The sequence below is a fragment of the Onychomys torridus genome, chromosome 4, assembly GCF_903995425.1.
Source record: "Onychomys torridus chromosome 4, mOncTor1.1, whole genome shotgun sequence".
Classification (NCBI taxonomy): Eukaryota; Metazoa; Chordata; class Mammalia; order Rodentia; family Cricetidae; genus Onychomys; species Onychomys torridus.
Genome location: NC_050446.1, coordinates 112,991,417 through 113,008,931, shown reverse-complemented (window position 1 = coordinate 113,008,931; position 17,515 = coordinate 112,991,417). Strand labels below are relative to the sequence as shown.

At 38.5% G+C, this 17,515-nt stretch overlaps 1 pseudogene; it reads left to right on the top strand.

The window, feature by feature from the left end:
- Positions 1-9,057: 9,057 nt before the first annotated feature.
- Positions 9,058-16,600, top strand: LOC118581902 (annotated as a pseudogene).
- The last annotated feature ends 915 nt before the right edge of the window (positions 16,601-17,515 follow it).

The window sequence follows — 17,515 nt, the reverse complement described above, 5'->3', positions numbered from 1 at the left end:
GTGGCATTACTGGGAAGTGGCAGAACCTTTCAGAAGTAGGGCTACTAGGGGTTTTGAGTCTTGTGGAGCATGGTCTTGAAGGAAATGGTATGATCCCAGACCTTCCTCTTCCTCTTCTTCTTCCTTCCAGGCTATGATACCTGTGTTCTGCTGTCCACCTGCTGATATGCAGTGCTTCATCATAGGCCCAAAGCAGTGGGGCTAATGCACTGAAACCTCCAAAACTGTTAGCCAAAATATGTCTTCTCCATTTAAAACATGGGTATCACAGGTACTAGTTATAACAATGGAAAGGCCACTTACATAAACTAATTAATTAATATAGTTCATCAAATCTTATCATCATTATCTATTCTGCAGCTCTGAAGTTGTTTTTAGTTCTTCCTCCAATGTTTTCTTGTTTGTATTGTCTTTGGTCATTTAGGAGTCTTTAAATTGTTTTCAGACACATAATCTGTGAGTAGCCATCAACAGTCATCATCATTGGTCCCAGAGTGAATGCCTCCCAGATAAGAAACAGGACATGCAATCAGGATAGCTCAGCAAGTGTTTGTTCATTGATGCTACTGGTGATGAATTTGAATGACATTGCAGGATGATGAATATACACTTGAAATGGTATTTTTAACATACCTCCACATGCCAATAAAGCAAATAATGTACATTTTCATTACTAAGCAAAATGTTGCATGTAATCAAAATAGCCCTTCTTCCTCCCTGTACATGCACATATATATGCAAAAATCCTTAATTTTAAGAGTAGTCTATGAGTGCTGTTATATTTAATCTTTTAATATTTATCCCTAAGCCACTCAAGCCATAAAAATAATGTAAATTTACACATAGACTTTCCATACCACTAGGGTTTATCCAAAAGAAATGAAAATACATGACCACAAAATAGCTATAGAAGTCTATTTAGAGCAACTCTGTTCACGTAGCCTAAGAAGTGGAAACAAACCAAATATCCATCAACAGGAGGGTTGAGAAATACAGTGTGCTATATTTACACAACAGAATACTATTCAGCAATGTGAAGAAATAAACTTGATGTGCACAACTATACACAGTTGAATTTCAAAGAATGAAACATAATATTGGTGAGAAAAGTTCAACAAAAAGTGTGTATTTCATAATTCTACTCGTATGACATGAAAGAATCAGGAACATAGTTTGACAGTAACAGAGCACATAAAATAACTGGCTGACTGTGGGAGGAGCTGGCTAGAAATCCTAGGGAGGGAGTTTCTAGGGTGAAGAAAGTGTTCTTTTGTCTTGGGAAGGGTGTCTGTTGTGTAAATATATATACTTACACATCTATGAATGCAATTCTAATAAAGTTGACTCTATGCAAGTATATCTCAATTATAGCAAGGACTTTTTAAAAAGTGTACTATTGGCTTATCTGAAGAATAAATTTCACATTCTAACTGACTCTATACTCAGGCAATATTGAAAAGTTCACATTGTCAAGTTATATAATAAGTCCATCACTCAGTCATTCCAAGGGTCCCGGTTACACTTCCAGTTACAGCACCACTATCTCCTGTAGATTCTCCACTAAAGATCCACTGGAGAACCCAGAATCTTTTCTGATCCACATACACTAGTGGAAAATACCAGGACAGGATTTCATGGCGAAGTTAGAGCATCTACCACACATCAGCATTGCCTTCATTCCATTTGAAACATGAAAACATTCCCACATCCACCAACTTCAACTCAAAAAATAGGAAGAACTGAGTCAATAAATCATTCAATATTATCAGCATAGCTAACTGGCTTCCTGGGATGAGCTCTACACCTTGATTGAAATTTCTCCATTAAATTAAATGTAGCAAGGTGATTTTGTAATACCCCATAAATAACATTGCTGCCTCCATACCTTCAGCAGAAACTAGGATATGAAACCTTTGGGCAAAGAGATAGGCCTCAGAGAGCCACAAAACACACATGGTGACAACTTTAATAATGTAAGAGCAAGTCCAGACATAAGAATGTCATCGTGATTTTTTAAATTATTTATTTTAGTTTTTGAGATTATAATATAGTTATACCATCCACTTTCTCCATTTCTCTCTCTAAACCCTCCCACATATTCCTCTTTGCTCTCTTTCCAATCCATGTCTTTTTATACTAATTATTATTATGTGTCTGTGTATACTCCTAAATACATTGAGTACAACTTACTCAGACTGTATAATGTTCATTTGTGTATATTTTCAGAGCTGAGCATTTGGAAGTGGATAACCAATTGGAGTGTTCTTCCCTGAGGAAGACTGATTCTTCCATTCTCACCATTCCTTAGTTGTCTGTAGTTCTTTTTGTATGCTTGAGACCTCCTGAGCATTATGCCTTCCAGGCTAACATGTCTGTTACTGTTTTCCTTGTTCAGCTCATGTTTAGTCAGTAATATTGGTGAGATTTTTATGGATGTAGCTTTTAATGGTACAAAGAGACACAATATCGTAGCAATGTCCATTCTCCTCTGTCTCTTACAATCTTCTTGCCTCCTCTTCCACAATGATCCCTGAGACTTGAATATGGGAGTTGTATTGTAGATGTTCACTGGGACTGTCTACTACTCTTCATTATGGTCTTTAGTAGTGATTTCCATCTGTTGCAAACAGAAGTTTTCGTGATGAGGTGTAAGAATTACACTTATCTGTGGGCACAAGGACAAACATTTAGAATGGAGTTAGGGATTGTGCTACTTTGGTAAAGTGACAGTTATAGGTTCTCCTCCAAGATCCATGACTTCACTAGCCCTGGTTAGTTGGTTAGGTTTCCAGTGTTAGGCATGATTTTCCTCTTGTTGAGCACATGCAGGCAATGCTTCCACTGTTCTGGAAGCTTCCTTCCCTGAGGACTAGCTCTCATAGTATCTAAAGATGCTATGTAAGCTGACAAAGGAGAAAGGCAACCCACAATCATACCCAGCTATAAAGACTATCCACAATAATACCGGCTTGGCAAGATGCAGGGTACAGTAGTAGCACTTATATCATGAGGTAAACAGAAGCTGTTTAATTGGACTTAAGGTCTGCTCAAGAGGAAGGAATTAATGTTTATTCCTATAAACCTAGTCAACCACCCATACCTAGTGAGGTCACGGACCCTAGAAGAGAGCCTACTACTAAGCCACTTTTCTAAACCTGTATAACTTCTGACTTCATTCTAAATATTTGTCCTTATATCCACAGATAAATAAACTCTCCCTTCAACTAAGAAGTTTCCTTTGCAGCAGATGGAGACAATTACAAAAAGACACACCTGTCAAAATGTAGAGAACTACTAAGGACATGATTCCCAGACCCAACTGATACACCTACAATACCACCATAAACCTATGACTCATGGAACATTATGTGTAGGGGAGATTATAAGAGCCAGAGGACATGGACACCTGCTGCAAGACAGTGTCTTCTATTTATGACATGGAAGCTGAACCCAAGAAATATTGACAATATGGTTGCCTAACTAAGAACTGCACTAGCTAGGTCAATAATTTTAGAGGAAATAGAAGGATATGGGAGGAGTTGGGGAAGGGTAAGTAAACACATGAAACTCTCAAAAAAAAGTTAACTTTAAAAAAGAAATAAAATGGGACTGTCTTAAAAAACAGTGACAGCCAAAGTTCTCACCCAAGACATAATAGGAGAACAAGAATGGTGGACAGTCCTTGGAGCACTGGAGAAAGGGCCCATGTCTGCTCCATGGCATAGATTCTTAGGGTCTGTATAACTATGGCATTTTCTGTTTTACTCTCAATTCAAATTTACTGAATATTTTCATTTTTATTTCTTTGCCAGCTCTAATTACTTGTCTGTTTGAGAAGCAAATGTGGGTAGGAGTCTCATTTCCTACCAACAAGATAATGCCGGCTGCAGGGTCAGAATTGGAGGGAACTTCATGGGCCTTTCTTTAACTTCTGATTCGGGATCCAACCAATCTCGATATTTGCAAATAATAGCAAAAATAAAAGTTATTATTATCAGAGGATTTCTTAAAGTTTCTGCACCAATTTTCTGATGTCTTCTAGCATGAGAGCTCACAAGAAGTGTTTTCCATATTCTTTACACTTATAAAGTTTTTTTCTAGTATATGTGTATTAATGAACTTGAAGTGTTGAGGATTTTTGTAAAGGGTATTCCACATTCTTGACATTTCTAATGCTTCTTTCTACTATGGATTCTGTGATGATCATGAAAATGGAAAAACTATACAAATAACTTTTTATATTTTTCACATTTATAAGATTTGTCTCAGGTATGGATTCTGTAATGATTATGCAAATATAATGTGTTTCAAAATGTGAGGAATATACACAATTTTAATCAATATCACAAATATCACTTTAGGAAGTTCTACAATTGATATAAGTTTGGAAGTATTTTATTCAGATTAAACACTGTGCTCACTAAATGGTATATAAAAACCAAGCTATACACGCAGCAATGTTTCAGATAAGATTATTAATATGTCTATTCTCATTAGTGGTATAGAATTCCATTTTAGAAATCTCTAAAACAACATCAATTTGAGACATAAGGATTCATACCAGGAGACGAATATTTACCAGCATACAAAAATTTGAACAACTGAATAATTATTGTGTAAAATTTGGTAGAACAAGATATTGGCTCTTGTGTTATATAATTATTATATATCACTATATATATATATAGCTATTATATTGCTAGTATTTTAACTTTTTGAAGGGGGTATATTAAAGATTGTTTTTAATCTCATATTGTTCCCTACTTTTTCTCAAACACTAATAAATGTATTAAATCTTAAAATAAAATAAAATAAAAATTAGAATCATAATGAAAACTAGTATTTCTCCTCAGAATTAAAATCCAATCAATAAAGGAATTTACTTTTTTACTCTTCTTAAGAATGTATGCCTAAATTATTTTTGTGAGGTCACAGTAGAAGGCCTAAAATATTTATAAAATAAAGTTACTGAAATTAAGATGTGAGCTTGTTTCCCACAAGGTTGATTCAGCAGATGGTGTTGGTGCCCCAGTAATGGTGACCTTCTACAATCAGCAGACAATTTGTTCCCTTGGGGCTTACTCTCTGCTCTTGGCCAGCAGGCCTGAAGCTGTGAAAGTTCATACCTTCAGAAGCATATTCCAGCCAATGAGGAGAAAGAATTGGGGGGTGATTACCCAGACTGTCCTCTCTTAGTAGGGACAACTCTAGAGGTGTGTTCTCCGCTGCCTCCTAGTGCTTTCCAGTGGTAGCAAGCCCTGGAGGTCTACAGTGTATCTTGCTATCTCCACACACTGAAGTTAGCTTCTCTGCCTTCCCTGTTGACACTTCACTCTTGGCTTGATGTTTCTGCAATCTGAACACATGTAATTTATTTGCACCTCAAACCTAGACTCAAGGATAGGTTCCCATAACATAAGTTTGCTTAGATCCAAGCCCTGATCTTGATTGAAAATTCTGTGTTTGAAGAAAAATAATGTACTGAGAATCTATCTCTAAATATATAAATAAATAGTTAACAGAGATGAAGGTTTGCCTGCTGAAATGTAGAAAGTAAAAACTACTATAAAATGGAAGAGTCTAGATCAGTGGTTCTCAACCTTCTAATGTTGCAACCCTCTAGTACAGTTCCTCGTGTTGTAGTGACCCCCAATCATAAAATTATTTCTGTTGCTACTTTGTAACTGTAATTTTGCTACTGTTATGAATCATAATGAAAATATCTGATATGAAGGATATCTGATATGTGACCTCCAAAGGAGTTGCAACTCATAAGTTAAGAACCACCAGACAAGACTGACATTTTAATGGAGAGGTTTTGTGGATAGCAATTGTCTGGTTGTTTGACAGTATGCTTATAAAGTTCATATTTTTTTTAACAATGATATGTGTCTCAGTTAGGGTTTCTAGTGCTGTGAAGAGACAACATGACCACAGCAACACTTATAAAGGAAAACATTTAGTGGGGGTGGTTCCCTTACAATTCAGAGGTTCATTATATTATCATCATGGTGGGACATAGTAGCATGCAGGCAGACTTGGTGCTGGAGAAGTAGCTGAGAGTCCTACATCTTCCAGGCAACAGGAAATTGTCTCCATGTCGCACTAAGTGAAGGTTGAGCATATATGAGACCTCAAAGCCAACCTCCACAGTGATACACTTCCTCCAACAAGGCCATACCTACTCCAATAAAGCCCCACCTCCCAATAGTGCCACTCCCTTTGGGGGCCAATTTCTTGCAAACCACCACAATATGTGAAAAATAAGTCCTTACAGTGTTAACCTTCCTTTAGGAAGTGTATGATGTGTCCAACAACAATTTGATTGTTCCTAAGCAGACTTAGAGTAAATTTTAAATATAAAACCTTTTTGGGGTATTCTTTTCTTACCCCCAGACCCTTCAAGCCAGCATATTAGGAAGAATTGGACATTTAATCTAGTAGTGTCTTCAGTAGGTTCTCTAAGAATTCTTTAGTGACTCTTGGCTTCATTATACCTATCTGGACAAACTGAGGTTATGTGTTGATGTAGATAATGCAAGTCCAGTGTTTCTGATTCACCTTCAAAGAAGAAAAATAGCCATTCAAGTTGGTGTGTGACTGGGACAAAAGTCCATTTGAGACAGCCAAGAGTAGTCTCCCTTATTAAAGTCTTCCAACCAAGCAGTGGGAGCATGAACATGGGAACAAACTTGAATCAGGAGTTAAAAGCGTAAGTGCTGTCACTAGTAGGCATTGGTGAGCTGTGTGACACCAAAAGAACAATACAATCTTCTTCTTGGCTTGGTTTCTTTCTGAAATTAGAAAATTCCTCCCTCTTTAATTCTGGCCTCTAACAGTAAAACTAATTTACTATTCAAGTCAGTGATGGGAATTGTCAAAGTAAGGGCTGTGATAATCTCCTGGGATTTGAATATGTCCTAAATGATGGATACTGGTTTGAGAAATTATGCTTTCTGTAATTCAAAGCCCTCTTAACCTAAGTCCTTTAAGTAATTTCCATAATCCCTTACTAGTAGAATTCAGAAAATATATCTTATTTTCAGCAAAAATAAGTCCAGAACCTAGGAATTTAAAATGAAAAGGGGAGATATGTATAAAACCCCACAAAGCATCGATGGCTAGACAATAACTTGGAAGCACTCATTTTAAAGGGCTGTATACTATCACCATGCCAGCTGGAAGTAGATATAACTGATACAGTGATCTCAGTAATCCATATGTGGGGTAGAAGTGGGACTTCAAGCCCATCTCTAACTCTGTGTTTCTATTCTCCAATGTGGATATAGACATTCTCAGGGTTTTATTTGTAAGTGTATTTTGGTCCATTTTCCATTGCTATAACCAAATACATGAAGCTGGATAATGTAAAAGAATAACTACACTTAGCTTTCTTTGCATATTTGGTATTTTGCATTCATCTCCCTCAAGGATATGGGTGAGCACTGACTCTAGTGAGCACTCCTGAAAAGATAGCATCACAATGGGAGATGCCTGTGTATGAAAGGGAGGAGACCATGTAGCAAGACAGCAAGACAGGGAGTGAGAAGAGAAAGCCGTCCTTTTTATATAATTACTCACTCTCAAGAACTAAAGAGTCTCACAAGAATCACAATAATTTCTTTCATAGACATTAACTCCAATGACCTAATAACTTAATAACTTCTCAATAAGGCCCACCTGTTAAAGGCAACCGCCACTTAATACACCATACCAAGAAACAAGATTCCAATACACAAAGCCTTGGTGAACAATCCACATCCAAACAATAGAGATGGATTACTCTTCCTTCACAGGTCAACCATAAGACCTGTGATCTCAGTCATGCCCCCCATCCTCCACAGTGTGTTATACTTAGAACTCTACACTACAAAACAATTGAAGACATATAATACCTCAGCCTACAGAAGAAAATGCTGTTTCCTATTCAGAGATGAGAAGGTAAGCTTCATAAATATTCAATAATGTGATAACCAGGCTTTCAACCTATATTTATGGAACCCTAAAATACAAGTAAAATTTCCCCCTTCAAACATTACTCATTTTACTTTTTATTTTACAATAATGTTCACTGTAACACGAAACAGAAAGATCTGTAAAGAGAAAGGTAAAGTTCCTGGAGAGGCTTACAAGCCCCAACTCTAGCTAAGGAACTATTGACAGGTAATGATAAGGGTTTCGGGAAATATGAGAGTCAGTTTTCTGAAGGATGTAGCCCTTGCTAAGTCAACCACACTCAATTGGACAGCACCCACCCAGGAGTAAATGGACAGCACAAATTGAACTCTGTGCATTATTTAAAAAGAAAAAGAGGACATGAAGTTGGAAAGGGTTGTGAGTGCTGGATCTGGGAGGAGTTGGGAGAAGTGGGAGAAATATTTTCAAAATACATTGTAGGAAATTTTCAAGAAATTAATAAAAATATTATATTAAATTCAAAAAATAAAAGATAATAATTGCTACTGAACATTAGACTCTTGATGTTTTAAGAGGTATTTGTGGAATGTTAGTTTCCTATATTTATATGTTCATATAACCACATTTGTTTTCTTCTTCTGGCTATTACTATTATCTCAGAATGTATGTTCATTTTTCTTCTACATTTGCATGTTGATACACCTTGGACTTACTTTCATTTGGTAAAGCTACAGGAATCTCTATTTTCTTCTACAAATAATTATCAAATGAAGTATCTTTTGGTAATGAATTGAAATCCAAACATTGCTTAAATCTAGTTCCCATTTGTGTTTGTGTCTATTTCAGGGCTCTTTACTCTGTGGATCTATTTGTCTGCCATTCAAGCAAAAGATTCTGATCATAATGACAATAGCAGGCTGAAAAGAGCCCCCTCACTAGAGATATGTGAGCATTAATGTTGGACCCTATATAATTGATCTCAATTGGTCAAAGAGCCTTTGCAAATATGATTCAGTTGAGGAAGTGTACAGGAGGAAATGGTATCTGTACCATTACCTGTGTCCTTATGAGAGTAGAGAGAGTTCAATTAAGACGCAAAGGGGGATAGCCAGCATGACTCTGTAGGCAGAAACTGCAGTGATGCAGCCTCCGGCCCAGATGACTGATGCCAGAGGCTGGAAGAAACAAGGAAGAGAGAGGCCCCAGGAGCACCTAGGCACACCTGCACTTTTGACTGCTGGCTTCCGGAGGCTGAGGAAATACATTGCTAGTATCTCTAGCCACCAGATCATGCAGGAATTTCTTGCAACAGTAATAGAAAACTAATGCTGTAGGTCTTTAAAAAAAATTTTTTAATGCTGTTATGTGCAGAAGAAATAGCTCAGTAGTTACGAACACATGCTATACACCATGAGGACCAAAGTTCAGATGCCAGCACCCATGTAACAAGCCAGGCATTTCATGCATGCCTGTGATACAAGTTGTGTAGAGCTTGGATACAAGAGGATCACTAGGCTTCTCAACTTCCAGCCTAGCCAGGGATAACTAGATTCACGAAGAGACCTTCCCTTAAAGGAATAGGGAGAATGTGATAGGAAAGAAAGTTTCATATCCTATTCCTAGTCATTATTCTCCTTCAAAACTTTCTTGGCTTTTAAACTCACTTAGTACTCCAGTGTAATTGGAATTTGGGCCAGGTCTAATTCATACTAATATTGTAGTACATCTATATATTATATTGGGATAAATTGGTACTTTAAAAATATTAGTCGTTCCTTCCGGGAATATGATGTTTTTCTTTTAACTAACTTAAATTTTTTTATTTTATTAGTTTATAATTTGATTTAATTTTACATATCAGCCATGGATTCCCCTATCCTCCCTCCTCCCGCCCACCCCTGCCCTCCCCACAACCCACCCCCCATTCCCATCTCCTCCAGGGCAAGGACTCCACTGAGGATTCAGCTCAACCTGGAAGATTCAGTCAAGGCAGGTTCAAGCCCTCCTCCCAGGCTAAGCAAAATGTCCCTGCATAGGCCCCAGGTTCCAAACAGCTAGCTTATTCACTAAGGACAGGTCCCAGTCCCACTGCCTGGATTCCTCACAAACAGTTCAAGCTAATCAACTGTCTCACTTATCCAGAGGGTCTGATCCTGTTAGGGGCTCCTCAGCTATTGGTTCATAGTTCATGTGTTTTTACTAGTTTGGCTATCTGTCCCTGTGCTTTTTCCAATCTTGGTCTCAACAATTCTTGCTCATACAATTCCTCCTCTTTCTCACTGATTAGATAACTGGAGCTCCACCTGAGGCCTGGCTGTGGCTCTTTGCATCTGCTTCCCTCAGTCATTGGATGAGATTTCTAGCATGACAGTTAGGGTTTTTGGCCATACAATCACCAGATTAGGTCAGTTTGGGGTTTCTCTCGACCATTGCCAGTAGTCTATTATGGAGGTATCTTTGTGGATTTCTGGGGACCTCTCTAGCACTTTGCTTCTTCCTATTCCCATGGGGTCTTCATTTATCATGGTCTCTTTTTCCTTGTTCTCCCTCTGTTCTTGTTCCAGTTGGGATCTCCCGTTCCCCTAAGCTCTCTTTCCCTCGACCCTTGCCCTTCAATACCCTCCTCATGTCCAGTTTGCTGATGTAGATCTCATCTATTTCTCTGTCATTGGGCGATCCCTGTGTCTTTCTTAGGGTACTATTTTCTAGGTAGCCTCCCTGGAGTTGTGAGTAGAAGTCTAGTCATCCTTTGTTTTACATCTAGTATTCTCCTATGAGTAAGTACATACCATGTTTGTCTTTCTGAGTCTGGGTTACCCCACTCAGGATGATTTTTTTCTAGATCCATCCATTTGCCTGCAAACCTCATGATGTCATTGTTTTTCTCTGCTGAGTAGTACTTCCTTGTGTACATGTACCACATTTTCTTTATCCATTCTTCAGTTGAAGGGCATCTAGGTTGTTTCCAGGTTCTGGCTATTACAAACAATGCTGCTATGGACATAGTTGAGCATGTGCCCTTGTGGTATGATTGAGCATTCCCTGGGTATATGCCCAAGAGTGCTATGGCTGGGTCTTGGGGGAGATGGATTCCCAATTTTCTAAGGAAGCGCCATATTGATTTCCAAAGTGGCTGTACAAGCGTGCATTCCCACCAACAGTGGATGAGAGTTCCCCTTGCTCCATATCCTCTCCAGCATAAGCAGGCCTCAGTGTTTTTGACCTTAGTGATTCTGAGCTTCCTCTGTTGAGAATTTCCTGTTTAGCTCTATAGCCCATTTCTTAATTGGACTGTTGAGCATTTTGATGTCTAATTTCTTGAGTTCTTTATATTTCTAGATATCAGCCCTCTGTCTGATATGGTGTTGGTGTCTTTTCCCATTCTGTAGACTGTCACTTTGTCTTGTTGTCCGTGTTCTTTGCTCTACAAAAGCTTCTCAGTTTCTAGAGGTCCCATTGATTGATTGTTTCTCTCAGTGTCTGTGCTACCAGTGTTATATTTAGGAAGTGATCGCCTATGCCAATGCATTCAAGACTACTTCCTACTTTCTCTTATATCAGGTTCAGAGTAACTGGATTTATGTTGAGGTCTTTGATCCATTTGGACTTAAGTTTTGTGCATGGTGACAGATATGGATCTATTTGTAGCCTTCTACACATTGACATCTAGTTATGCCAGCACCATTTGTTGAAGATGCTTTCTTTTTTTCATTGTACAGTTTTGGCTTCTTTGTCAAAAATTGTATGTTCATAGGTGTGTGGATTAATGTCAGGGTCTTCAGTTGGATTCCATTGGTCCACATGTCAGTTTTTATGCCAGTACCAAGCTGTTTTTATTACTGTAGCTCTATAGTAGAGCTTGAGGTTAGGGATCGTGATGCCTCCAGAGGTTATTTTATTGTAGAGGATTCTTTGGCTATCCTGGGTATTTTGTTTTTCCATATGAAGTTTATTATTACTCTTTCCAGGTCTGTGAAGAATTTTGTTGGTATTTTGATGGGGATTGCATTGAATCTGTAGATTCCTTTTGGTAAGATTGCCCTTTTTACTCTGTTAATCCTGCCTATCCATAAGCATGAGAGATCTTTCCATTTTCAGAGCACTAGGACAACATGAGATTAAGGGGATACAAATTGGAAAGGAAAAAGTCAAACTTTCGCTATTTGTAGATGACATGATAGTATACATGAGTGACCCCAAAAATTCAACCAGTGAACTGATACAACTTATAAACACATTCAGCAACATAGCAGGATACAAGATCAACTCAAAGAATCAGTAGCCCTCCTATATACAATTAACAAACAAGCTGAGAAGGAAATCAGAGATACATCACCAATTACAATAGCCACAAATGATATAAAATACCTTGAGGTAATTCTAACTAAGCAAGTGAAGCACCTATGTGACAAGAATGTTAAGTCCCTGAAAAAGAAATTGAAGATAATTATATTTCTTAATTGCATTTTTCCAGTTTTTATTTTTCTGTTTGTTCACATCATTTTTCTCCAAATTTCTCAATTTAAAAATGAAGTTCATTCCCTTTTTGTTTATTCACTTATTTATATTTACTTGTTTGCTGCTTGCAGTGCGAGGACCTCATGCATCATTCCAGGAAAGCATTGTATCACTGAGCTTCTTTCCAGCCCTCATAGTTTTGTTTTTAATCAGTTCATAGGCCGGTATACCAAATGTTCATTTCCTCATTTTTTTCCCAAATACTTAATATACTGTATAGCTTCAACTTAATTACTCTATTGTTCCAGGGTTAAAGGAGAAAGTTCAATTCCATGTCATGTTCCTTCTGGCCCCTGTACTCCTCATTTTTTGTTTAATTATATATAATCAGAGAATATAGCAGGTAATATCTCTATTTGGGATATACTTATTAAGATTTCTTCTGTGGCTAAATATGTAATCAGTATTCATAGATATTCCAGCAACATAGGGGGAGTGTGCATTTCCTCTCAATAGTTTACAAAGTAAAAGAAATACATTCACTCCAGGAGCTTCATCTTACCATCTTGTACTAAATTGGGTTTCTCGATTATGTTTTCATTACTGCATATTGCTCCCAATTTTTGACTTATTTGACATTTGGAATTCATACAGCTGTTTATCATCAGCTAATTACCATTGAGCTTTGTCAGCATCCTTGTATTTATAGTCTGTTTGCTTAGTTTGGTTTATGTTTTGCAGATGAGATTTTTAATGCATAAATTTACACAACTTCTGTGTTCCCCTTATTGAACAAAGCCTTGCCCATCATCTATTTTCCTTTTCCCTGTTTAAGGTTTTGTTCCTATACCTCATTCATTTATTTGACCTGAATATTTTCACCTTAATTTCATTTTAATTTGATTTCTTGGTACATTTTTAATTATAGTTTTGATTATCCCTGTTTTATCTTCATTGTATTTTATGTATGGCAATGCATGAGAAATTTTATTTTTTATTTTCACAGTAATGTAATGTTACAGGAATCTATAATATTTCTATTTTGACAGAATTTAGATTATTGATATTTATCTGAATAATTGATGTTTATTTGAATAATTGCTATAATTATACAAATTATTTTATTTGCTCTCTGTTGCATCATGTTCTTTTCCTTTGTAATTATAAGCATACAAATCTAGGGCTATTTTACTCTTGTATATCCATACTTTGCACATTGCCTTATTTAGAGATCCGTGTTATGAATCAATTATTAGTTAGATTGTATCCCTAACTATTGTCCTCATGAAGTTTCATTTTTAAGTCACATTTCATCCTATTGGCTGAGAGTTTGCAATCTGAGCATAGATCACAAATAGAAAATACAAACCCAAACTCAGTTGATCCTATTGTACATTTACAGTGCAGATTACTTTTGTGAACCTATAAAGTCTTTAGCTTTCCTGCCACCATAAAGTAGGTAATGAGTTTTTCGGGGTTATCCACTGTCCTCTAATATAGCTCAGTTCTGAAACCACCTCTTTGCAACATCAGGCCCCATAGAGCTGTTCTGTTTGGGACATGAGACACCTCCACTTCAGACTCCTGTCGTAAACCCTAGGTTACTTCACCTGTGATTCTAGTAAGGTACAGATCAGATTCTCATAGTCTTCTTTGGGGTTATTCTTATCTTACTATAAAGGATATTAGACAGAAATAAAGAAATGAGGTACAGGGGTCACATGAGCACACAGGAGCAGCGCCACACAGCCTCCTCCCTCACAGACAACCCAGAGCAAATTTGGCAGGGGTCAAAGCAAAGTCCAAAGTGGCAGCAACTGAGCCCAAAATAGAGGAAGAGAGCAATGCACTCTCTTTGCTGAGTAGCAATGGAGTGCCAGGCCCAAAGGCTCCTGCTCCAAGACCTACTCAGAATGAAACCAGGAAGGAGAAAAACAAAAAGAGGAGGCAACCACTTTGAGTCATATGCCAATCCAACTAAAAGATACAGAGCCTTCATCACCAACATAGCTTTTGGGGTGAAGTGGCAGTCCCTTAAAGACCTAGTTAAAGGAAAACTTGGTGAGGTAACATACATGGAGCTCTTTGTGGACACGGAAGGAAAGTCAAGGGGGATGTGCAGTTGTTGAATTCTAGATGGACAAGAGTATGAAAAGAGCTGCTGAAGTTCTAAACAAGCATAGTCTGAGAGGAAGACCACTGAAAGTCAAAGGCAATCCTGTTGGTGAACACGCAAGCAGAGTAAGCAAAGGTAATAACTACAACTGGTGGGGTGGATATGGGACCAGTTGGCCCAGGAATGATTAATATCCCACTAGTATACTAATAATCCTAACATCTTAAATGAGATTATCCATGCATTCGAGGCTGGAATACTTGGAATCAGAATACTTGTAACAAATTATAAAACTGGCTTGAAGAAACTGATGGAAGCATTTGGTATGGTTGGTGGGGTGGTCCAAGTAGACATTCTGGAATATAAAGATGGCCAAAGTTGTGGAGTAGGCACTATAACTTTTGAATAATCTACTGAAGCTGTATAAACTACTATTGGTGAAATTATTAAGCCCACTCCATGTAGTTAAAAGGGAGGTTTATTTAGGGGCGTAACTTACAAATGTATAGATAGTTTACAGAGTCTGGGAAAGGCATGGCACAGTCCGGCAGTGTTCTCTGGAGAACTCTGCTCGGTCTACCTCCAGCAACCAGGTTCCTGGAACCAAGAGCACCTGGGCATCAGAACGCCTTGTAGGCGTGACCATTACTGAAGCCTCAATAGGGGGTTAGAACTTCCAGGTCAAAGCTGGAATAGCTACCCACTACAAGCTACATCAATATTTAATATACAGCTGCTGTTTGATAGACCAAGGCACGTCAAAACTAATGATAATGCCGTAACAAAGGGAGAATTTTTACCTCTTGAATGCCCATAGTAACTTCCCTATGGACTTGGTACTGCTGGAAATGATGCTAGGACCTGGAGGGAAGCATAGTGATGACCATCACTTGAACAAAGGGATTGGAATGTGAAACCTAGGGCCTGCAGGAATGGGAATGGAAGGCATAGGACTTGGAATAAATAAAATTGGAGGTATGGAAGGACTCTTTGGTGATGGATTGAAAACATGGGGCAATTTGGATCTGGGATGAATACACGCAGAACAAACGAAAAACCCTAAGTAATGCACCAAAGAGAGGAGAGATCATTCATTGCAAACCAGGGAGGTCATGGAATTGAAGGCAGTGTTCCTGGGATGAAGAGGATGGACCTTGGGCATTGTTTGCATTGGCAGTGCTGGCATGGAACAATTGGGCACAGGCCTAGGCCATGTCATGGATCAGGTGATATTGAGCATATGAGCCTAGTCTTGGACCACATGGGGTCAGTTGAGCACATGGGCTCAGGCATTGAACACATGGACCCACTAGGTCTTAACCACATGGCCTCCAGTACTGAGCACATGGGCCAGACCATGGAGCACATTGGCTCTGGTATGGAGCACATGGGTGATGGCATGGGCTTTCCTGGAGCTCATGGCTGAGCTCACTGACCATGTAGGCCAAACCTTTGAGTGTATGGGCTGTGCCATTGAGCTTATGGGCCTGAATATGGATTGCATGGTGTTCACAGGTATGGGTTGGCCTAGAGTACATAAGCCCTGTGATGGATCCTATGGCACCTGGCCTGGAGTACATAGGCACCAACAACCTGGAGCGTATGGGTCCTGAGAGCATGGGAGCCAACAGTCTCGAGCACATGGTCTGGGAGCAAATGGGTGTCAATAGTTTGAAGTATATAGGCCCTACCATGGGCATGGCATTGGGTGTTGGCATTGAGCTAATGGTCCTGGCCATGTGTGGTGCCAGGAGGTGCTAGCTTTGACCAAGCCATTGAGATAGAGCAGAGAAACTTTGGAGGAAGCTTTGCAGGGTAGACTTACTGGCCACTTTAGGTGCCTGAAGGTCATGCACCTGCAGTGGCCAGGAAGTCCTGCCAGATACTTGTGAGAAATCTCCCATTTGATTTTACAGGAAAATTGCTAAAGGACAATTTAACGAATGTGGGCAGTGCTGTACTCCACTCAAGATGGAGAACAAAAAGTCCAAGGGGTGCAGTTTGGTTAAGTTGGGGTCTCCCAAGGTGGCTGAGAGAGCCTACCAGATGATAAATGGCATGAAGCTGAGTGGCACAGAGATTGATGTTTGAATCAACAGAAATACTTAAGCAGTTGCCTTTTTAAAACATCAACACCAGACCTCTGAATTTGTATTTTTTTCTTGTTAACCACTTTGTTAACTTGTTGGCTGGATGTATAAAGATGTTTAAAATATTCAGTTGCTTTGGGGGGTAGTTAGAATTATTTTGTTGTTGTTGTTGTTGTTTGTTTTGTTTTGTTTTGTTTCATTTTTTCGAGACAGGGTTTCTCTGTGTAGCTTTGTGCCTTTCCTGGAACTTGCTTTGGAGACCAGGCTGGCCTTGAGCTCACAGAGATCTGCCTGCCTCTGCCTCCCAAGTGCTGGGATTAAAGGCGTATACCACCACTGCCCAGCTAGAATTCATTTCTTAATGATTGCAGTTCCATTCCACTGTTTGCACTGAAATTGCAATGTAAATAAAAAATAAAGATATTCAAGGGCCAAGAACATGGGAAGCTGGGGGGGGGGGGTGTGTGTATAACTGTCCCCTGTAGGCATTATACCCTATGGAGCTTCCATGTAATCAGTTATCTAGAACTCTCTCAACTATGTTATTTTAAAATTTTATGAAAACTTTTTACAAAGTTTATGACCTAATGCTACAAGGTTGAGTGAGGTACATGACTTCTTGTTCCAGATTCTTCTTTTTCTCTATGTACAGCACTTCTTCTTCCAGGACCCTTTCTACAATAAGGTCTTGTGATCAAGATATGGCAGAATTTTTTCTGAGTAGCCACAGGACAGAGTGAAAAGGGAAAACTGAAGTTTTCACTCTTCTGCTTTCAGGTAGGAGTTATGAGCCAAGAGCTATAAGTAACAATCAAAGTGCATATGCCATAATATCATCAATATATTTTGCTGTTACTAGTGCATAATACCTTTGGTAGGTATAGTATTAGTGAACACTAGATATTTTTTTTTTTTCTAACTTGATTATTAAAAG